Genomic DNA, 23074 nt, shown 5'->3' on the forward strand with positions numbered 1-23074 from the left:
GGGTGTAGAAGGTTACCCTGCAAGTCAGCTCGGTGGGTTTGGGTGCGAAGTGGTTCTGCACCGCTTTGACGATCTGCTCGAAGGTGCAGTCGCCGAGGTCTGTGGGGGAGAGTAGCCGTCCAGCCAGGGACACCACGGCGGTGCCGCAGGAGGCCAGGAGGAATCCCCTCTTCTTGCCTTCGTCCGTTACATAAAAAAATTCCAGCGCAGATTGGGCTCCTCTGACCCAGGAGGCCCAGTCCTGCGGGCGGGCTATGTCGAAGGGCGGAAGCAGCCCCAGCCCAGGAGCGGTAGCCATTGTGCGCGTCGGTGGGGGTGCGGGAGGAGCGGTCTCGTTGTTCGATGGTTCGCTCATCGGATCGGCTGCTTCGCGTCCTCCTGGTCCCTCGCGACGGCTCGGCTCAGATGCGGCTGAATCCCACCTTCGTCGCCACTGTTATGTAGTGGGTTGCCGCATGGATGGACGACAGACAACAACGTGGTGCATAGCACGCTTTATTAGGCACACAACAAGACATGCGGACAAACGGCCTGCAGGCCAACTATATACACCCCAGGGGACACCCCCTGGTCACCATTGGTGGGTTTGAATCTCCCCCCATGGCTCCCATTGGTTCCCCTGTGGAGGGACTAGAATCCTAGTCCCCACTGTCTTTCAGGACTGAAGCTCAGGTATGTGCGCTGACCTCCGGTGGTGGTCAGCGGACACAACAGAGGTGAGTGTGATCGTGATTCGCCAGGTAAAAAAAGACCGCATCAGGGCCGGAGCAATTTAAACTGCTCCCAACCCTGCGTTGCAGCCCTGCCTGCAGTTCTGAGAGGGGCTCGAGATCAGGGGCAAGAGGCAGATGCCATCACACCGACCGACCAAGAGCAGTGACCACAGAGCCGTGCAAGTGCAACTTTCATGACACCTGATAGATACCCCCAAAGTCCAAAACCATCCTTTTCCTTTCAAGGAGGACCCTGGCGAAAGGGAGCGCTAAGAGGGCCAAATCCCTTCTGGATGCCTGGAAATAATGGGAAAAGCCCAGACAAAACACACCCCTCCAGTTTTGAAGGGTGCTGCCGCCAGGCCCTCCAAAAGTGTGCAGGTAGGGCTGCTCATGGCCCAAGTCAGCGAAGCAAAAAGTGGAAGGACTCACTGAGGGAGGTGGGCAGAAAGGGTGTTGGGTGTTACAAGTCAAAACACTTCAGTATTTATTTATTTTTTTGGTAAACAAATTTTATTTTCATAGGAATTCAACATTTAAAATTTAGCAATTTCATCTTTTCCATTGTTTACCCCATTCCCATTTCCTCCCCTCCCTCCTGTGGCTTCCCGCAATGCTTCCCCCCCGCTCCACATTATATTACATCATCAATTATATCATTTTCTTATCATTACAATCTCAAGATAACATCATTTAACTTAATATTGCTCTAAACATATTAAAAGGAAAGATCACCTTTGGGGAAAGTGCTGTAATAGAAGGAGCCGGGACTCTGCCTAGTCCAGGAGAAGTCCTCCGCAGAGGTTAGAACCAGGGTCAGCCCGAGCAGGCACCATGCTCTTGAAATACCCATCCGTACCACCATTGCCAAAGGCAGACACTGTCCGAGTCTCCACCTAATTGAACAAGATACTCCTGGTGAGTGTTCACACGAGCAGCATCCTGCCCAAACCAATCGGCCTTAAGGCCTTGCCTCAGGTTACCTGTTAGGAATTAAGAAGCAGGGTGAAACTTCCTCTGCCGGCGTCTCATCCTCTCCGGACGTCCATCTCTGCTAGTGGCCGGTAGGACACCCAAGGGAAATCCCCACCACCTGTTGATGGGAGATAGACTTCTTCTGAGCATGGAGGTTCGATGGAGTTAACCCCAGTAGAAAAATAACAGTAACCCTTCTCTCACGTGACTTGTCTCATCTTTCTCTGTTTTGTCCCATTTTCTTTACTTGTTACTTGTGCCTTTCAGGTGCATAACTAACAAGCAGGAGCCTGCAAAGACCCACAGTGCCATCCTAAGTGGAGTTAACTCCCTTCTCAGTCCACTGAAGTTATTGGGCTGGAAAGGGCTCTCTAAAACCATAATTTCTTTTATCTGATCTAAAAAGATCATAGATCTGCATATATTTCAACCATTCATATTCATATTCAATTTCATTCTGCTTTTTCATTACCCATTCTGTTCCCTCTTTTTTAATTAAATCCTTATATGGCAACCAATCCTTGTCTCTATGTCTTGAGTAAGATGTTAACACTTCTACTGGTACAATCCACAATGGTCTTACATCACGGAAATATTTTTTATACCTCATCCATACCACAAACAATGCTTTTCTTACCACATGAAGCTTAAAAAAGCTATCCATTTTTGTCTTATCATACCATAAATATGCATGCCAACCAAATCTACAATCATGGCCTTCTAACCCCAATAGCTTATCATTCTCTAGTTTCACCCACTGTTCCATCCAGGTTAGACAGACCGCTTCATAATATAGTGTAAGATTTGGTAGCTGCAATCCTCCTCTTTCCTTAGCATCACAAAGTATTTTCATCTTGATTCTCTTCAGTATTTACAGGGTTAATGATGTTTGTGAAGTCACACGTTTGTTTGTAACCAATCTGTTTAGACAACAGAATGCCCCGGAACTTTGGAGCTAACTTGCTATTCTGATTAGAAACCAAGGAGCCAGCGCTGTCCGAAGACGTTTCCGTGGTCATGTGGCCGGCATGACTAAACACCAAGGCGCACGGAATGCTGTTCCCTTCCCACTGAAGTGGTACCTATTTATCTACTTGCAATTTCTTGCTTTCGAACTGCTAGGTTGGCAGGAGCTGGAACTAGAGACGGGAGCTCCGGCACACTCGGGTCTCGAACTGCTGAACTGCCGACCTTCCACAGCCTGCAGTTCAGCTGTCTTAACCCCTTGAGCCACCGCTTTCCTGTAGCCATATTAGCTATTTGTAATTTTATATCCTGTGTACCTTTTCCCCATGTTAGATTTAAAAAACACACCATGGACTCAGTCTCCTAATACCCTGCTGACTTACTTAAAAAGGATCCCAACAAAGGGGTGCAGGGGGTGGCAGAGGCGGCTTTGCATTTGTGGGAGGCTGCCGAGCTGCTCCGGAGCCGCCTGAAGGACCGACCCCGTCTGTTTCCCCGGCGGCCTCCCGGAGCCAGGCCGCCCAGCCGGGCCACTCGGAGCCTCCCTGCCAGGCTGCGAGCATCGCGGGTGCCCTTTGGTGCAGACTCTTTTATTTACTTTTCCTTCCTGTGCAAAGCTGCCATAGGATTCCAATTTGCAGCAGCAGTGCTATGCAAGTGTTGGAGGACTTAGCATTGGGGTATGAGAAAAGGAAACATGTGAGGTAATCTTTTTGGGTGGTGAGCGGGGGGGCAATATGCGCACCCCGGGACAAGGAGCCCCTCCCTCCGCCCGTTGCCCGCCCCTCCCTCCCGCCGGCTCCCCGCAAAGCCGGTCGGTCTCCGAGGCGCGCCTGGGTGGGCACCACCTCCCATCTAGGGCCGCCCTCCTCCTCCTCCTCCGGCCGCTTTCCTCTGCGGAGGGTGACATCTGGTGGCGAGCAGCGGTAGTGCAGACCTGCCGCTCGGGTTTTGTGCTCCCCGGGGGAGGGGGGGGGGGGCGGCGGCTCCCGGCCTGGAAACAGGGGGATGCGGGGGTTCTGTCTCGTGTTTGCCTAGGTGGTCCTCCTCACTTGTGGTCTCTAAGTAGTCCCGCGTTCAGGCCTCAGGCGATGGTATCACATGCACGGATCTGAATGCTAATTTAGCGATTTCTGGCTGGCGTCTGTAGTTCATCAACTGGAGATAAGGCGGTTTGCAGAGGGGCACCAGAGTTTCCCAAGAGACTTCCGTGTCCTCCCAGCCGTCTGTCAAAATCGGCATCTTTCTTGTCAAATGAGACTGGCATGAGACACTGGGAAGGGCACTGCTGGAGCATGATCCCGGGCAGAGGTGGTGCTGGTCGGGAAGGCTGAGGGTTTAGACTACAGTGATGGCGAACCTTTTAGACACCGAGTGCCCAGGTTTTTGTTTAGAAAAAACAACTCATACATTAACATCTTTTGTCTTACATTACAATAACAGAGCTTTCAATGATACAAACAACTTTTTATTGAAAGGTAAAAGTTTGCATTTGGCATGCTTTTGAACAATTACTGTGATTTTTGCTGTTGTATGCATGCTGATAATTTGTCTAACCTTGGCTCGTACTTTGTAAGTTTGAGAGCAACACATGCAGCACTCAGGTCATCAGTGAGTCTGTTTCTGGTGTCAGATTTGATATAATTCAAAGCTGAAAACAGCTGCTCACAAGCATAAGATGATGCAAACAAAGTAAGGAAAGCAATCCTTCTAATCCTTATTGTGATTTTAAATGTTCTATTTATTATATACTGTATTGTATTTTGCACTCGGCTTTGCCGCATGTGAGCCGCCCTGAGCCTTTGTGAGGGCGGGATATAAATCAAACTAATAAATAAATAAATCTTCTCAAGTGTTTCACACGGGTCATAGATTTTATTTTTCCAGATAGAGCTTTCTTGAAATTCCAATAGCTCCATTTCCACATTTCCTAAATCTAACCAGTGTAAGCAGGAAAGATCAAGTCTAGAGCCTTAATGGAGGCCATTACTCAGCAGCAGCTTCTCCCACCAGGAGGAGGCCAGGAGGCAGGCTGGCAAAGGAGGTCCTGCCGAGGGGATGTACTAAAAGGAAGGACAGGATTGCCCATTGGAAACAGTGGGAAACATTTGAAGGCCCATTGGAAATATTGGGAGCCAGGAATAATTGACTTGCATGGGCTCCATTGAAGTACATTACAGTACTAGTAGAGTTGCAATAAAAATGTGGAATGGATTTTCCATTAGAGTCTCTGGGCCTTGCTTCTTGTGCCCCCACCAACGGAGAGGAGAGGGACGGCTACACGGGAGGAGAGGGTCTTCTCGGTCGAGGCACCAAAGCTCTGGAACTCCCTCCCTCAAGAGACACGGCTGTCCCATGAAGAAGCTACGGCGAAACACGTAGGGGCTTCTGAGTATCCCAGCAAGAAATGTGCACTTTCCTGCTGCGCTGTTGACGTTTGCCTCTGCCTTCTTCCACTTGGGTGACGGGTGCTGCCTGTCAGACTCTTGGACAGACTCACTCTCAACGTATGTGTCAAGCTAAGCTCATCTGTGTCCGAACTGACTGGGTTGGCGCCAGTTCTGGTATTACACAGAATTCAAACATCCACCACCACCCCCGGTGACCCATCCAATCAAGGCGTTCACACATCCCACCTAAACTAGCATGCACTCCTTTCCCGCCCCCCACCTGCGAACCTAACAGTTTCATATCTACAAGGGCCGGCTAGCAGAGACAGGCATTCAAGAACACAGAGGATGCTGTGATGCCCTCCACCCAACCCACCTGCTCCTTCCTTCTGGCTGCGGCCCCAGCAGGTGAGAGGGTGGGGGGGCGAGAGGGGTTCTTTCCTGGATCCGTGCACTCTTCCTCCACACACACACCCCCACGGCTCCCTCTGACTCACCGCACCGGAACCCTCGAGGGCTTGAAGCGGAGACTCATCCTGTGCTCCTTTCCTCTGTGAGATCAGCGAGCACCTGCAGGAGCGGCCGGCAGCCGCTCACCCAGGCCGCCACGCCGGCCCTGCTGCGGGTGTTGTTCTTCCCTTCGGGTGCCAGGCCGGCTCTCCAAGGCACCTGGGCCTTCCTCCCCCGTCCCGCCCTTTCCCTCACCCACCAGGGCAGCAGGGCGCTTTCCACCCCGGGGGCGGACGGGCAGGCGTCATTTCCCCGGACAACAGGAGCCACTGGGCGCCCACCTGGCCGGCTCCCTCGTGGTCTCCCAGCTGCCCCACCTGTCCCCCAGCAGTGGCCATTCCCCTCCCCGCCGCCAGCAAGGGAAGGGTTGGGGGGAGGGGGCCTTTAAAAAGTGGCAACTGGATATTGTGTTATCAGGTCCATGGAATTCCCAGCTTCTGTGGCAGAGGCCTGCCTCTCCACGCTTCCACAATGAGAGCTGCCACACAGGGGCACGGACTTCTCAGTCTCCATCTGGCTGAGCCCAGTCCAGGCCCCTACTTAGTAATCGATATTAAATCATTAGCTGCTGTAGATTTCCCGGGCTGTGTGGCCGTGGTCTTGGCATTGCAGGACCTGACGTTTCGCCAGTAGCGGTGACTGGCATCCTCTGTGTTTATACCTCTGTGTTTATACCACTGCCTCAGCCAAAGGCCTGGCGGAAGAGCTCCGTCTTGCAGGCCCTGCGGTGCTGAGGGAGATCCCGCGGGGGGGGGGCCTGATCCCGACGGGGCGCCTGTTCCACCAGGCCCTGGCCCTGGACCTGACCGAGGCTCAACGGGCATCTTTTGGGCCAGGGACCACCAGGAGGTGTTGATCATTAGAGCGTAATAATTGACATCTCCTGGTGGAGAATCAAAAGATTCCAGGGAAAAATATGGTAAGAGGATGTAGTGATGTAGCCAGAGGATGCTATGACAGGAATAGACAGCTTTAAAGGGGGACTAGATAGATTCATGGAGGACAGAGAGGTCTCCTGGCCATGGGGACTGAGGAGAATCTCCACATTCAGAGGCTCTAATCCTCTGAATCCCGGAGCCAGAGGGCCGCAACAGGGGGAGGAGGCTCCCTGCCCTGTTGTTGGCCCTCCGGAGGAACTGACTGGCCACTGTGTGAGACGGGCTCCTGGGCTAGATGGACTGTTGGTCTGATCCAGCAGGGCTCTTCTGATATTCTCAAGGCAGTGGGGGGGGGGGGGCTCCTGTGTGGCAAGTAAATATCCCAAAGTCCCAAGGAAAGAGAAGCAGAATTGGCAGCCTCTGTGCAAGCGGCAAGGGTGAAACTGCACAGTTTGGGCTGGCAAAGTAGCGATGGTTACAAGGGTCTAGAATCCTCAGCCCAAGGGATTCTTGGTACAGGCAGGCAGAACACAAAATTACAAAAACCCTTGGGGGCGTGTCCACACCTGTCCCAGGCCAGTAGTCTGCCACCAGCCCCTTGGACTACCCACATAGTTAGAAGCTACGGGGCGGACTTCCGCATTTCAGCATGGCAAGAACAGTCGGCACTGGGAGGCTCTCCTGTGTAGTCGCCAGATCACTGGTTCTTTTAGAGGAGTTCAGGGGCTCTCGGACTTGATTTGGACCTTCTGCGAGCGGTAGCGAGCGGGCGAGGGTCCTGGATTGTCCCGAAGCAAGAACCATCCGAGAGCACCCATGGCAGCCATGGGCGCGAAGTTGTGACTACCCGGGCGAAGGGGGAGAAGCAGGAAACTGAACTGCTTAAAAACAGCACCGTGAGTAAATGTTTAAGCAACACCATCAGAGACTTCCCATCAATTAAACCCCCTTTAATTCTATTGAAAAGACAAAGGATTGAAGGGGTGAAGAATTCCTCCCCCCCCCCGCCACTTCTTTAAGCAGCTAGGAAAAGAGAGAGAAACCATCCTCTTAAACGACTCGGGCAAAAGAAAATAAGGCTATGGTCTGAGAATAGAACCGTTAAAACCATTGATCCTTCAATACTGCATAGTGAATTTAAAAAGTTGGGAAATATTCATCTTATTTCGCTTTGAGTTTCAGGAAGCAAGAGTATATCATCTTCTTGGAATTATGAATAAATTATTTGGAACTATATGAACTATATGAAGACACCTCAAAGGATTACAATTAATTATAGTTGAATAAGGACTACAAAAGATGAACCGATAAGAACTATTAGGAACTCATTCTGAATTTTTTATATGTTATATTCTCATAACAAAATTTGATTTTATTTGTTGAAATGATAAAAGTACACTTTGTCTTGTCTCCATTGTCAACAATTGATAGTCTCAGTCTTTAATCTGTTTTTAACAGTTATTGTTTTGCAAACATAGAAGTGGGGTGACAGATTTTATTGAAATGTAATTTGAGAGACTCTCTGCTTTTATCTTGAGAATGCTCTTGTTTTTCTTTTCTTTCTTTTTTACGTAACCATAATACTGTGTGCAATTCTGGTCACCACACCTTAAAAAGGATATTATAGCTTTGGAAAAAGTGCAGAAAAGGGCAACTCGAATGATAAAAGGGTTGGAACACTTTCCCTATGAGGAAAGGTTAAGGCGCTTAGGGCTCTTTAGCTTGGAGAAATGACGACTGAGGGGTGACAAGATCGAGGTTTATAAGATTATGCATGGGAAAGAGCAGGTAGAGAAAGAGGTCCTTTTCTCCCTTTCTCACAATACAAGAAGTCGTGGGCACTCCATGAAATTGCTGAGCGGTCGGGTTAGAACGGATAAAAGGAAGTACTTCTTCACCCAAAGAGTGATTAACACTTGGAATTCACTGCCACAGGAAGTGGTGGCGGCTACAAGCATGGACGGCTTCAAAAGGGAATTAGATAAGCACATGGAGCAGAGGTCCATCAGTGGCTATTAGCCACAAGGTATAGATAGGGACTCTGGGGCAAGTGATGCTCTGTGTTCTTGGTGGCTGGGGGGGTGAACAGTGGGATGGCGTCTGGTGTCCTGGCCCCACTGGTGGACCTTCTGATGGCACCTGGTATTTCTGGCCACTGTGTGATACAGAGTGTTGGACTGGATGAGCCTTTGGCCTGATCCAACATTGGCATCTCTTATGTTCTTATGTTCTTATGTTCTATTAAGATTGCTGGGAATTAAGATTGCTGGGGGAAAGATCAACAACCTCAGATATGCAGACGATACCACTCTGATGGCAGAAAGTGAAGAGGACCTAAAGAGCCTCTTGCTCAGGGTAAAAGAGGAGAGCGCAAAAGTGGTCTTGAAGCTCAACATAAAAAAAAACTAAGATCATGGCATCCGGCCCCATCACTCCTTGGCAAATAGAAGGGGAAGTCGTGGAAGTAGTGACAGACTTCATGTTCCGGGGATCCCAGATTACCGCAGACTGTGACAGCAGCCATGAAATTAAAAGACGCCTGCTCCTTGGGAGGAAAGCGATGGCGAACCTAAACAGCATGATAAAAAGTAGAGACATCACCCTGCCAACAAAAGTCCGCATGGTCAAAGCAATGGTATTCCCAGTAGTCATGTATGGCTGCGAGAGTTGGACTATAAGGAAGGCCGAGCGCCGAAGAATAGATTCTTGGACTGCAAGAAGAACAAATCAGGCAATCCTAAAAGAAATCAACCCTGACTGTTCCCTGGAAGGCCAGATAATGAAACTGAAGCTCAAATACTTTGGCCACCCAATGAGAAGGGAGCACTCACTGGAGAAGACCCTGATGCTGGGAAAGATTGAAGGTCAAAGAAGACGGGGACGGCAAAGGATGAGATGGTTAGACAGTGTCACAGATGCAACGAACATGAAATGCAGCCAACTTCAGAGGACGGCGGAAGACCGGAAGGCCTGGCGGGAGCTGGTCCATGGGGTCGCGAAGAGTCGGACTCGACTGTGCGACTGAACAACAAATAATAAAACCCACTGTGTAGGTATAGACAGCTGTGTGACTGTAGAGGCTGTATTGACAAAGAGTTGGAGAGATTCTCCGTTTTTAACACGATACTTAAAAATGGCTGGTGCAGATAAAGAAACATTGTTAATTTCCAACTACTAATTCACAGCAGCAGTTAAAATAGCTGTGGACAAAGCTATGAATGCTATGCAAGCTAAGTTTGACCTGCTTATACAACAGATCAATCATACGGAAGAGCAAACTGACATGACGTTTACTTTTCTGAAATATATTGACACAGAAGATGCAGATGGTCTACAATCCAAATGATACGGCCTACAGAACATACCCAAAAAGAGACAAACTGACTGAAGAACTGAACATGAGACCCCATGAAAAAATGACAAGAGATGAAATTATTGAAGCAGCAAATGAAATATCTCTTCAAAGAGAGAAAAGGAAAGAATATATGGAACCTCAAAGTATTTTAAGAATTGACTACAGATTGCTATCTCCAGAAGATACCTATCTCACCTACAAGGGGAAAAGGCACAGAATTAAGACTTTAAGACTTAAGAGGAGAAATCAGAGAATGAAGAAGAGGATAAAAGCCTATGAAAAAGCTCCAAAACGTCTTGGATAAGGGATAATACACAGTCCCTCAAGATTCTAAAAATGACTGAACAATATAATCATTATATAGCTGTTCAAGACTCCACCAATGAATTGAAACTCTTGAAAATATATTAAAAGAGTATAAAAACCTTACTTTTTAAACATATGCAGAATATTACTGTAAGAATATAAGGTGAAACAAGGAAAACAAATATGGTACAACCCTAAAAATGGGACAACCCTAAAAATCAAAGACGAAGAAATTAGAGTCTTAAAAGACATACCATTTGAAATAAGAAGGAAGAGAAAGCAATATAAAAAGTTAACTAGTGTTTTGCAGAAAAATTCCACACCGTAGAGATGGCTAATACCCGAGGGACTTGTCTTCAACTATAAAGATAAAAAAGAAAAGATTGACTCTGTCTTTAAAGTGAAGGTGTTTTTGGAACAGCAACAAAGACCAGCGCATGACAAGACAGCAACAGAGGGAAAAGACTTGGAAGAAGAAGGCAGCGCACATGGGTCGGGAAGCTCGGGAAGCACGGCGGGCAGTAACCCAGAAGAGGACCCCGAATCAGATAAAGGGGGGGGGGCCCCAAAACCCCTGAAGGTCCAACGGAACTTCGATAAAAAGAAGCTCAGAGAAAAGAAGCCGAAATAGTATAACTCTATAAGCTTGAAAGTTAAATTGTTTAAATTGTAGCTACCTGATTTAATCATATCAATACCAGTTTGTAAGGAAGCGATAAGAAATAACTTCATTCCATTAATTTTGCTATAGAGGGAACTTTGTGTAAGCTAATGACTAATCATTTTGTATGATCCTTGTGTAGCTTATGTTTTAGAGTTGTAGTGTTGCTAGTCCTTGTAGTAAGAAAATAATTTAAAAATTATTTTTTAAAATGGTACGAGGTATTCAAACATGTAATTTGATGAGGTAATGGAACCCCCCCCCCATTTATATATCTATGTGTGTTTGTGTGATGTTTGTTTATAAAAATGAAATCGCATGGTCAAGGGTTTGAAATGGATTGAAGAGCACAATAGATAAAATATACAGACATACAACCTTTGTATAGAATACAAAAACTTTATTTTTAAAATATGCAAAAGTTTTTTGTAAGAACATAAGGTGAAACATGGAAAACGAATACGGTATGAAGTGCTTAAAGATGTAAATTGAGGATGTAATGGCACCCCCCCATTATGTATTTGTGTGTGTTTGTGTGATGTGTTTCTTTATAAAAAATAAAATGCTTTAATTAAAGAAGAAGCAGCTAAGGGGCAAGCTTCTAACGATACCGAGAGTTAATTAAGAAAGCAAGGTAGGCTACTTACAGAAGGAGTTTCCACTACAATTAACCTGGTAGGTGGACTCTTAAGGTACTAAAATTAGATTGAAGCACTTGAAGCGCAAGGTATTTATTAAAGAGCACAGGAATATTTCAAAAGAACATAGCAGAGAGGAGTAAAACAAAATAAGCTACATTTTAAGGTTCTAACTACACATCGCTTTAAAGTTGTCAGATATTACCCTTCTTGGTTGAAGTCAGCCAGCAGCACTAATCCAAGCCTGTCTGTCCAGAGAGTATCGGGCCAGGCAGAAGCCTGGTCCATTCCGAGGTTAGCTCATCAAACCTCATGTTAGCTGTGAGCGGCTACATCTACAAATTCCACAAGGGCCAGAAGACCTCTCTGTTTCAAGGCCTAAGGATTGAGAAGGCAGGGGGCCCTTCTGCCCAGTCAAGGATCAGACCAGTGAAGTTATGTTGACATGATCCTGTTACCACAAATGGCTGGGGGGGGGGGAGCCACTTTATGACGGGGTGGAGGAGTTATCTGAAATCTAACCCATCCCCTGTTATGCCAATAAAGGTTGTTTGTGTGTGAACACTAACTGAGGAGAGGTGGGGCCAAGTCCTGGCCTGGTAAAGGAATGGTTTGTCTTTATACCTGAATGGCTGTTCAGAGGTCACAGGGCTGATTGCCAACTCTTCCATATCAACAACCAGTTGTCTTCCTATTTGGTCACTTCAATCCACATATAGGCCTAGAGTTTAATATAAGACCCGCCTATGGTTAATTAAAGAACGAGAAATCGGCCTTGTGGCCTTTGAAATTCAAACTGAGCGCGCCTTAAATTTAACAAAAATGTACATAAAACTCATTATACACGGAATGGACCCTACTCACACTGAGATGTTCACCCGTGGAGTAAGTGGTGATAGATAAATATCCTTGAGATGCACCATGGGCCACTCATCAAGATGCACAATATTTCACCTGCCTGTCAAACCCCAGAGGAACGACTCTCCACTCAATATTCCTTAATAAGGTTTATTGGTAAGATTTGGACTTCTGGTAAGGTTAACACCTTTGTCAGAACTGACAAGCAATAGCACAGGGTCGGTAATCAGGGAATGGGCCCCACCTCTCAGTCATACGTCACACACGCACAGGCTTACTACAGGTCATGAAAGAATATACAACCTAACTAGCTATGTCTCAAGTCTGGCAGGGTTTACAAAAGTGAAAGTAAGCATTGGCAGCACAGGGCAATACAGTTACAGGCACTGACCAGGAAAGGGGTCCAATCCTGACACTGCCCCTGGATCTACTTAGGCCCAGTCTGCAATGCTCAAAGCTCCATAGGAGTGCTCAGGTGCAAACAGAAAAGAATCGCAGGGAAGGGAAACGCCCTCTGGCGGTGGAGGGAGGGAGGGAGGGAGGGAGGGTGAGATGGCTGCTGCCAGAGGGCGATGGAGGAGGGTGTTGGGCGTGTGCTGGATAAGGAGAAGAGTCACAGGCTGCTCCTATTTGGGGACAATCCTCTTGGAGTTTGCAAGTTCTCTCCCTGAAGTCATTGTTTATGCAGGCCGATATCCTAGCAGCTATTGAGAGAGGGACCCAATAGCAGTCCAGGCACGTATTTGCCGCCAGAGCAAGGTGTTAAAATGCAAAATTAGTTAGGATTGGGCTCCTCCAATTGGGTAATCAATAGTTCAGAAGATGTCCCGGGGGTGGAGGCTTAGAAAGTTTATGGCTCTCTGTTCTTCTAACTCTCTGCCTGGGGGCTGAGCACACACATGCGGGTTTAGACTTTAGACAGAGAGTCAAGATGTGTAGGGTCAATACAGTCAGAGAGGACATTGATCCTGTGTTCTGTTTGCAGTGTCTCCCGGCTGACCCTTCCCGCATTAGTAAACTTTCTCTGTTTAGAAGCTAATACAAGTGTTCCGATGCATTTATTATCTCTGCTTTTTACACTGAAATCCCTAACAAATCCCACCCCCCTCCTCGGTGCCCTGTTCTCATGCAAGACGCCTTTGCAGAGGCGGCGGCCGGGGGAGGGGGGGCTACCACCCAGGAAGATTCCTCACCAGGCGGCCTCCCGCCTGCCCTTCCCTCCCTCCCCACCTCCACGCCCATGGTCTGCTTTCTTTCAAAGGGTAGGTGCCATACAGCTGTCCCAATGTCTGTGACTGATTTTGAAACATTAGCTGCGCAGGGGGGACGGCAGCAGATGTGGCCCTGGACACGGGCCCAGGAAGTACAGAAATCCACTCCCTTTCCCTAAACCCGCTTTGGGTACGAAAGATCACCATGAAGCAGCTTTGGGGGAAGTGGCTGCAGAGCCCGGGGGGGGGGGGACTTGGGAGGGAGAAGCCCGGACGACCATATCTATCGTGCAGGACTGCCTTGGACCTCGGTGGAGAAACGGGCCTTCTTCTACCTCTGCTGGGCTCATCCGCCGCTGCCCCCCTCCTTGTCCCGCCACCCGCTGTAGACGGGGGCCAGGGCTTCCCCTGGAGGGGCTTTGGAAGCCTCAGGTTATCCATCCTGCAGGGGCCAGGAGGCTGCTGGCCAATACTTTGTGGTCTGACTGCCGCACACATTCAGCCTCTTTAGAAGCAGCAGCCTCTGGGTCAAATTCAAGGTGTGGGCTTTAACCCCTAAGCCCTAAGGGCCAGGGACTAGCCTCTCCGGAGGTCTGAGAGACCCCTTGGCCCAGACCGACTGACAGGCAACACAGGCGCGGGCTCTGCCTCTCCTCTCAGGCAGCCCCTGGGCACGGCAGCTCCCAGGGGTAGCCCACCCATTTTGGTCTCCCTCCGTCTGCCTGCGGGCAGGTGGGGGCGGGGGGGCATTGCACAGGCCCCGGGGCAGTCGGCCTGATGTCACACATACACCCTGCCAGATCCTCGGGTCAAACTGGTTCTGCAAGGCCAGGTCAGGTCAGGGAAGCCTGGCCAGTCTGGCCGCAATCCAGAAAGCTCCGGCTGGCCGGCTGCACCCTAGGGTGGGGCTTTCCATGGGAGGCTGTGAGTTGGGGGGGGCAAGCAGGGAGGCTGCGTCCCCTTCCTGTGCCCAGGGGCCGCTCCCCCCCCCCACGGGGGTTGCTGTTTGACCTGCGGGGGAGACACGGTGGCTCTGGCCTTCCGCCGCCAAGTCATGCAGCGTTTTATCTGCTTTCCAGAGTCTCCAGCAGGGAAGGCCCTTTCCCAGGAGGAGGATGATGATGATGATGAGGAGAACGGTGTGGCACCAGGGGTTGAACCCACCCAGGACCTTCCACAGGCAGAGCCCAAGACCATGCTGCTGGCTGCGTGCTTTGCCCCCCTTGCGGAGATGGTAGAGGCCAGGAGGAGACTGCTGGAGGGGGGGGGAGTCCACCCCATGCCTCCCAACACCATGTCCCCCCTCCCGCTCACTCAGGCAGCTCAGGCTGGTGGGACCCTGACTGACTAGGGAGGTCTGTGGCTGCAGCTGCGGCTGCCTGGTGTGAGCTGAGCCCCCCCTCCCCCCTCCCCCGCATTTCCAGGACATAATATCTGCCCCTCCCAAATAGCATTGTGGTTGTGCCATTTGACTCCCCAAAGTCCTGGTTCCCAAACTGACGGATTTCCAACACAGCAAAAATAAACCACAAAACAAAACCCACCAGCAGCTCTTTAGAAGGACTGGATTAGTTTGCAAATCTTTCAAGTGCTCGTGCGGCGGGGGGGGGGGGTCCTCCCTGGGGAAAGGCCAGAGCAGCAAGGGGAGAAGGGCCCGACTGCCCTCTGGAGGCACAAGAGTGGGCAGGAGTCCAGGGCCAGCGTGGCGGAGGAGCGGTGACCATGCTGGGCCACTGCCAGTGGGTGGGGACCCAGTAGGGTTGCCTGGGTTGGAAAATACCTGGAGACTTTGGGGGTGGAGCCAGGAGAGGGAGGGGCTTGGGGAAGGGAGGGGCCTCCGCACAGTACAAGGCCATAGAGAGTCCACCACCCTCCAAAGCAGCCATTTCCTCCAGGGGAGCTGATCTCTTTCTGCTGGGGATCAGTTGTAAAAGCGGGAGATCCCCAGGCACCACCTGGAGGCTGGCAACTCTAGGACCCAGGTTCCACTCTCCCTTTTGCCCTGGCAGTTGCCAGCTGGGCTGGCTGTGGGCCGCTCACATGGTCTCAGACTTACCCACCACACGGGAATCGCGTCTGCCTCCCGGGGCTCTTGGAAGGAAGGAAGGAAAGGAGGACAAAATGCACAACCTGGACAGGGTGTGGGTGGGTAAGAGGTCTCTCTCCTCCGATTCCTGCTTCTGCCCCACGCGTGCATGCCACACAGCCAGTGTTCCTCTAAGCTGAGTTAGTGTGAGCTAGCTCGCAGCCTTTTAGCCTCTGGCTCACACATTTTTGTCTCTGCTCAGGAAGGAGGGCTCCAGAGCAAATTAATTTATGCAGCAGCCAAATCGCTCGCTCACAACTTTAATGCCAGTAGCTCACAAGGTAGAATTTTTGCTCACAAGACCCCACAGCTTAGAGGGAACCTTGCACACAGCCCGCTCTCCTCCTGCCCCATGGGCTGGGAGAGCCTCGACCACTCCTCCGACGGCTGCTTCTGCAGTGGCCTCCCCAGCCAGCCAGCCGGGCCCATATGCTCTGGCCTCTGTCCCCCAGGCAGCCGGTCCACTGGGCGGCCCTCGGCAAAGGCCGGAGTGGAGGGGGCACCTGCCAGCCTGGCTGTGCTGCCTCCCCACAAGGTGCCCCCCCCCAATGCAGGGGCGAGAAGGGCGGTGTCACACTCTGTGTCCCTAGTTGCCACGATTTGCAAGGGGAGGGAAATTCCCGAGGGGGCTGTGAGTGGCTGAGGGTGTGAATGGCTCTATCCTAGGCCGATATAACTCTTCCAGAACGCAGAAGAAGAAAAAAAAAACCCACCGTTGTCAGGCTCTGAGGGGCTCCTGCACTCGAGTCGAGCTCTTCCCCCCTCCACTGCGGAACAACATGGCTGCCCTCTGGAACGGCTCCGTCTTTGGCCTCCCTGCCCTTGAGTTTCGTCCTTCATAGATGGTGGGGTTTTTTTTGGTCTCTGTAGGTGTTTTTTTGCTGGCATAGGATTCCCCCTCCCCCACCACCACCCTTTAAACGTTGTGGGGGCAACCAGGAGGCCACACCTGGACCTTGCGTGGGCAGGGGCTAGGCACGGGGCCCAGGTGAGTGCTTGGAGGCCAGCCCAGCCCCCGTCCCAGAATAAGCAGCACTTGGATTCTCTGCTGCTTGGAGAGAACACGCCGCCGAGGCCGGGCACCGGAGCCAAGCGCTGCGTGTGCCTAAAACAATGCTCTCTGCACTTCCTTGGCAAATGGCGCTTGTGCCCCCAGGTGCCTACCGGGCAGCATCCTGTTTGCTTCCTGTGCTGTTGCAGCAGCTGATCTGGCCCAGACCTCCCTCAGGGATTGGGGCTCCCGTCTGGCAGAAGACCTTCGCTGCGCCCCCCACAGTCTCCTCCCGCCAGCAGGGCCAGGGTGCCCTTCAAGGCCCCTCCTCTTCGTGGCGAGCGCGTGTCCCTTTTCTTCTTCTAAACTGCCCTGCACAAATCCACAAAACTGCCTTGTTCAAGCTCTCTGAACCCACCCAGGAAAACGGAGGCATGAGAACAGCTGGGCATCAGAGAGTCCAAAGCTCTTTGCAGCCCTACCAGTCCAAAAGCAACATCCCAAAACAAACTGCAGTCCACATGATATCTTTTATTAGGACCAGCTACAACACAAAACAGGGCACAAGCTTTCAAATAGGGATGGGCACAAACCGGCTTACGAACTAAAGTTCGTCATGAATTTTGCCCTTTTGCGGGTTCATGAACTGAAGTGCTTGAACTGAAGATCCGTAATGAACTACCACAAATTTTGGTGCAATTTGTGATGGTTCATGAAGAGCAGGCTTTCTGCTCTACAGGAGAAAACGTTGAGCTGCTGGAAGCTCCCCGCTGCTCAGTTGTTTGATTTAAGTGGCTCGGAGCCATTTAAACTGTGCTTTCAGCTCCCCACAGCTTTTAACTGAGAGCAGAAAGCAGGGTTTAAATGACTTGGAGCCATTTCAACCACCACTGCTCCTTGCAGAAAGCCCTGCTTCCTGCTCCCCAGAAAAGCTGTGGGTAGCAGAAAGCATGGTTTAAATGGCCATGATTTCTGCTTCCTGTGAAAAGCCACTGGGAGCAGAAAGCAGTGTTTAAATGGAAGGGGTGAAGTCCCTTCCCGGAGGGTCTCCCTCCCACACTTTTCTGCTGGCTGCAGTGAGCCACGGCCAGGAGAAAGGAAAGGCTGAAGTCCCGTCCTAGGGGATCTTCACCCCCACCTTTCTGCTGGCTGCAGCTCACTGCAACCGTGCAACCAGGAAAAAGGAAGAAGAAGCCTTCCTGGAGGCACTTCACGGCCGCAGTCAGCAGAAAGGAGGGGGTAAAATGCCCCTTGGGAGGCACTTCACCCCATATTTAACCCTCTGGTTTTGCTCCCCCTGCTTTGAAGTGGTGGGGGGCAAAACCAGAAGGTTAAATGGCTCCCACCTATTTAAACCCTCTCGATCTGCTCCCCACTGCTTTCGCAGGAAACAGAAAGCAGGGGTTTAAACTTTAAATGCCTCACAAACCTATATAAACTGTAGGGTTCATGAACTGGCATAGCCGTTTGGTTCGGTTCGGTTTGTGGTTTGGTTTGTGGTTCAGCTACGGACCACAATCCGAACTGCAAAAAAGCGGTTCATGTCCATCCCTACTTTCAAGTCCACCAGCACTTCCTCAGATGGTGCCAAATAAAAAAGGAGGCTATAATTTCAAAGGCCTTCTTTCGCTGACCTCTCTGTGCTGAACGTTGGGGCAAGTAGATGCACGTCTCTGAGCAACGGGTTGGGGGGGGGGAAGAGTTTCTCCACTGGAATTACAAAGGGCAGCAGAGATTTCTTTGAGTTGTCAGACATTTGTGTCATCTTCCGCACTACCAGAGAGATCAACAAATAGTCTGCAAGCCTTTGTAATTCCAGTGGGGAAACACTACTGGTTTTCCCTCTTGCCCAAAGATGTAGCCCAACTTGCCCCGTCTCCCGGTTACCCAGCTCCAACACCCCTTGCCATCTGACCGGGGAGGGGGCTACATACTTGTATACCTCTGCATACGGAGGCTCCCTTCAGTCACCCTGGCAGGTAGCCATTGAAGGGCCTCTCTTTCCGTGACTCCGTCTAATCTCCTTTCAAAGCGGTCTATGCTTGTGGCCATCACTGCATCCTCTGGAAGTGAATCCCACTGTTAAATTACTTGTTGAGTAAAAAATATTTCCTTTTGGCTGTCATTAACACATTTCCCAACAATTTCATTGGGTGCCCCCAAGTCCTGGTATTATGAGTGGGGGAAGCTCCCTCTACCCACCCCGCGCATAATTCTATAAACCTCTGTATCATATGTCCCCCCCCCTTAGTCGTCTCTTTTCTAAACTAAAAAGTCCCAGACTCTCCAGCCTTTAGCTGTTGTAGATTTTCCAGGTTGTCTGGCCGTGGCCTTGGCCTTGTACGAAAGCTCCTCCATTAGCATGTTTCACAGCCTGGGGAACTCCTACAAGATAATGACTCAGCCCTACCCCACCTTCCTGAGTAGAGATAAATTACCTGCCTGCCTACCATTTTTCTGCTTCTCACCTTGACACAGAGAGTCCTCCCTCTTCCTGTGCTGGTGAAACGTCAGGCCCTACAATGCCAAGACCACACAGCCCGGAAAATCTCCAACAGCTAATGAACTCCGGCCATGAAAGCCTCCAACAACATATTCTCCAGCCTTTACTCACAGGGAAGGTGCTCCAAACCCCTGGATCATCTTGGCTGCCCTCTTCTGCATCTTCCTCAGTTTTGCAACAGCCTTTTTGAGAATCAGCGACCGGAACTGCACCCCGTATTCCTAATGAGGCCGCACCGCAGCTGTATGCAGGGGCATTACAATACCGACCACTTTATTTTCAGTTGCTTTCCGTACAGTTCCAGGCATATGACTTTCCCTTTTTCACCGCTGCTGCACACTGGGACAACATTTTCCACCACAACTGCAAGATCTCGTCCCGTCTCCGCCTGTTCAGACCCCATCAGCATAAATCTAAAATTAGGACTTTTTGTTCCGAAATGCATTGCCTTACACTTACGTGGAGCTCTCCATGTGTCGCAAGGCCGCCCACTCAGCAGTTTAGAGAGATCCTTTGGGAGCACTACCTGGCCTGCACTTTCCTGGATCCCCTCTGCACCCTTTTAAAAATGGGGGTGACGTTTGCTATTTTCCAACCATCTGGCACACAGAGGCTGATTTCAGCAGCATCGAGTTCCATTTGCTTGCGTCATGCACGCTTGAGGCCTCAGACCGCCCCCCCTCCCCCCCGATCTCCTCAGCAGCAGACGGGTCTTCCTCCGAATCCTCCTTTCCCCGTCGCCTCCTTAAGGTGCTCCCTTCACAAAGTGGTGGTGCCTCTCCCTGCTCTGCCCCATGCAGTGCTATTCCCCAGGAGACCCTGGAAGCCCCCTAAAGCCCCGCACGAGCCCACTGTCCCGCCCTCAGTCTCCTCCGCTCTGGGGCTGTCGGTCTGGCTTCCAGCAGCAGCAGCAGGCCAGCCCCTCCTCACCCAGGGCTCCTTCCCGGCCCCCGGCCTGGCTGCTGCCTTCTCGTCTCCCTGGGCCTCTCCCACTCCCACCCGCCATGCAGCTTTCTCCAAGCCTCCTCTCTTTCTTCACTGGACGAGTACAGGTCTCCCAGGGGAGATGGTGTGAAGAACCCCAGAGGGCTCAGTCTGGCCTCTGTCCCTGGGGAAGGTCCTGGAGCAGATTTTAAAGGGGTCCAGTCGGCAAGCATCTGAAGGACAACTTGGCCACCCAGGGGGGACTCAGCATGGATTTGCCTCCCACAGGTCCTGCCAGACCAACCTCGTTCCCTGAACGAGTGACGAGCTTCCTGAACCGTGGGAACGCCATCGACAGGGTCTACCTGGATTTCAGTAAAACCTTTGACCCAGTCCCCCCATGGTGTTCTAAGGACTGTGGTCTGGACTCCAGGATAGCTAAGTCGGCAGGAAGGTCGCTGGAGAGCCACACCCCAAGCAGTAGTCGTCTGAATGGAGGGTGGCGCCCAGTGGGGTGCCACAGGGCTCGCGGGTACATCTCTGTATTTTAATTAGGAATCTGAGTGGGTGGAGGGGCTACTTATTAAATTTGCAGATGACACTAAACTGGGAGGAGGAGGAGCGGACGCACCAGATGATAGAGATAAGATTCAACGCGCTCAGGATACCCTGGGAAAGTGGGCGGATGTGAATAAGATGCAGCTCAACAAGGATAAGTGCCGAGTTCCACATCTGAGTAACAAGAACAAGAAGCACACTTACTGGATGGGGGACACACTTACTGGGTAGCAGTGTGTGTGTGTGTGTGTGTGTGTGTGTGTGTGTGAATGAGACCTTGGGGTACTGGGTGGACTATAAACTGAAAATGAGCAGTCAGTTTGATGGGCGGCAAATAAAAGGCTAATACAGTCTTGGGGTGTATCAACAGAGGGTGTATCATCCAGATGGCAAGATAGCCGCCCTGAGCCCTACGGGGGAGGGCGGGATATAAGTTTAATTAACAAATAATAAATAAATGTCCTAGTCCCGCTGAACAGTGCCTTGGTCACGCCGCACCTAGAGTCCTGTGTGCAGTTCTGGAGGCCTTGCTTCAAAAAGGGTGTGGGCAGAATGCAGCGGGTGCAAGAGGAGAGTGCTGAGGGTGATGGGGGGCCTGGAGACCAAGAAGCCCCCTAGGAGGACAGGCCGAGGGACCTTTTGGGAATGTTCAGTCCGGAGGAGAGGAGGCGGCGGAGGGGGGGGGACACAGGATGGCTCTCTTGAACTCTTTGCAGGGCTGTCCCTTGGAGGAGGGCAGAAGGCGGTTCCTGTGGGCAGCAGAGGGTAGGACTCGCCAGAAGGGGTTGAACTGGCAGAGTGGAGCGATCCCTGGTGGCCGGAATGGACATCGAACAACAGCGACGGTGGAGACCAGAGGCGCACAACGAGTGATGCAGGCACGGCGGTGCCTGATGGATGGAGCTGGGGACGGAAGCGTACACGAAGCCGTGCGCCTGCGCGGTCCTGCCTGTGGTCGTCGTGAAAAGCATCAGAGGCCTGGAAAAAAGACGCCGCGCCGACCCAGCAACCAAGGAAGACCGAGAGGAGGCCGTGCTGACCCTGCCACCAGTAAGAGAAGAGCGAGTAGACAGACGCCTAGCCGAGCCAAGCAGCCAGAAGACCATCAAAAGAGGGTGCTGGTAGGCAGTCCCACCCCCCAACACTAGATGTGGCCCAAGCTAGGAGTTAGTTCTTAGAACGAAAACACATGTGAACCGCCCAGAGACCCCCTCGGGGGTTAGGGCGGTATATCAAGTCTAAAGTATAAATAAATAAATAAATAAATCTTAGGGAGGGAAAGGTAGAGTAAAAGTAGCTGAGCAGTGGAATCGGCTGCCTGGGGAGGTGGTGAGCTCCCCCTCCCTGGCAGTCTTCACACAGCAGCCGGACTAACACTGGTCAGGGAGGCTCTCCAGGCCGATCTTGCTTTGAGCGGGGGTGGGGTGGGGGGGTGGATTAGAAGGCCTCTCTGTGGCCCCTCCCATCTCTGTGACCCTATTGGTCTTCCGTTCTCCTAGCTGCCTCCGTGGCCACCTCCATACCCTCCCCGCTGTCCTGCAGCTGGCTTTCAATCCATCCCACGACTACCTCTGAGCCACGGAACCCGGATCTCATTGTGAAAAGTACTGGGTTCGCCGCATGGAGGACTCGGACGACAACATGAGTCTGCACACGTTTATTGTCCTTAACATCAGACTGAACTAAAAACAGCCCTGCAAGGCCAACTAGATACACACCCACCCAGCACACCCTTAGTCCATTGGAGAGTTTGAATTTCCCACCGAAGCGGCTATTGGTTGGGACTGGGGGGAACGAGGATCCTGTGTTCCTATTGTCCAAGGGAGCCAAGCTCCTGCTGTTCCGCGGACCCCTCGTGGCGGTCTCCATACATAACACACTGCCTCATCGTGCCCGTTGGGGAAATCTTTGGCTGGGGGACAGGATCCAGAATGCTCGAGGGCCCCTGGGGTGCACGAGGCGGCTGGGGCTCTCTGGTCCCCACGAAGGAAGGCAGGAAGGGAGCGGTCTTCCCTGGCAAGAGCTCAGGGGAGGGAAGGCAGCGGGGCTGAGGCACGGGAGGGTGTGTGTGTGTGCCTCTGGGCCGGGCAAGGGGGTGTTGCCATCCTGCGTGCCCAGCAGAGCACCCTCTGGAGTGTCCAACTGGAAAGGTTCCCAGAGGGCATGAATCAGCTTCCCGCAGCTTGTTAAAGGCGGGGTCCCACCTCTCGTTTTCATGCCTCTGTTCCGGAAATGGGCTCGGCTGCTTGCCCGGGGGAGCCAGTCGAGGGGCCAGGGGGGCTCGGGGAGGCAGCCGGGAGCGCAGGCCTCTGAGGGAAGCGGCACCCATGGTGGCAGTGTTGGTATAGGCAAGATGACAGCATGTCATGTCTTGCTGTTAGATCCAGATGATCTAAGGTGACAGTCACATAGTCACATGATGACTGAGGTTGCATCATATCTGCCAGAGTCAGAATGACTAAGCAGTTGTACAGTGCTGAACAGTGATTGGTCAACTGATGTATATATTGAGAAAGGTTCTTGACCAAGCACCCTGCCTAATGATTGGATA

The sequence above is a fragment of the Gekko japonicus genome, unplaced genomic scaffold (assembly GCF_001447785.1).
Source record: "Gekko japonicus isolate JY-2015 unplaced genomic scaffold, Gekko_japonicus_V1.1 scaffold3998, whole genome shotgun sequence".
Classification (NCBI taxonomy): Eukaryota; Metazoa; Chordata; class Lepidosauria; order Squamata; family Gekkonidae; genus Gekko; species Gekko japonicus.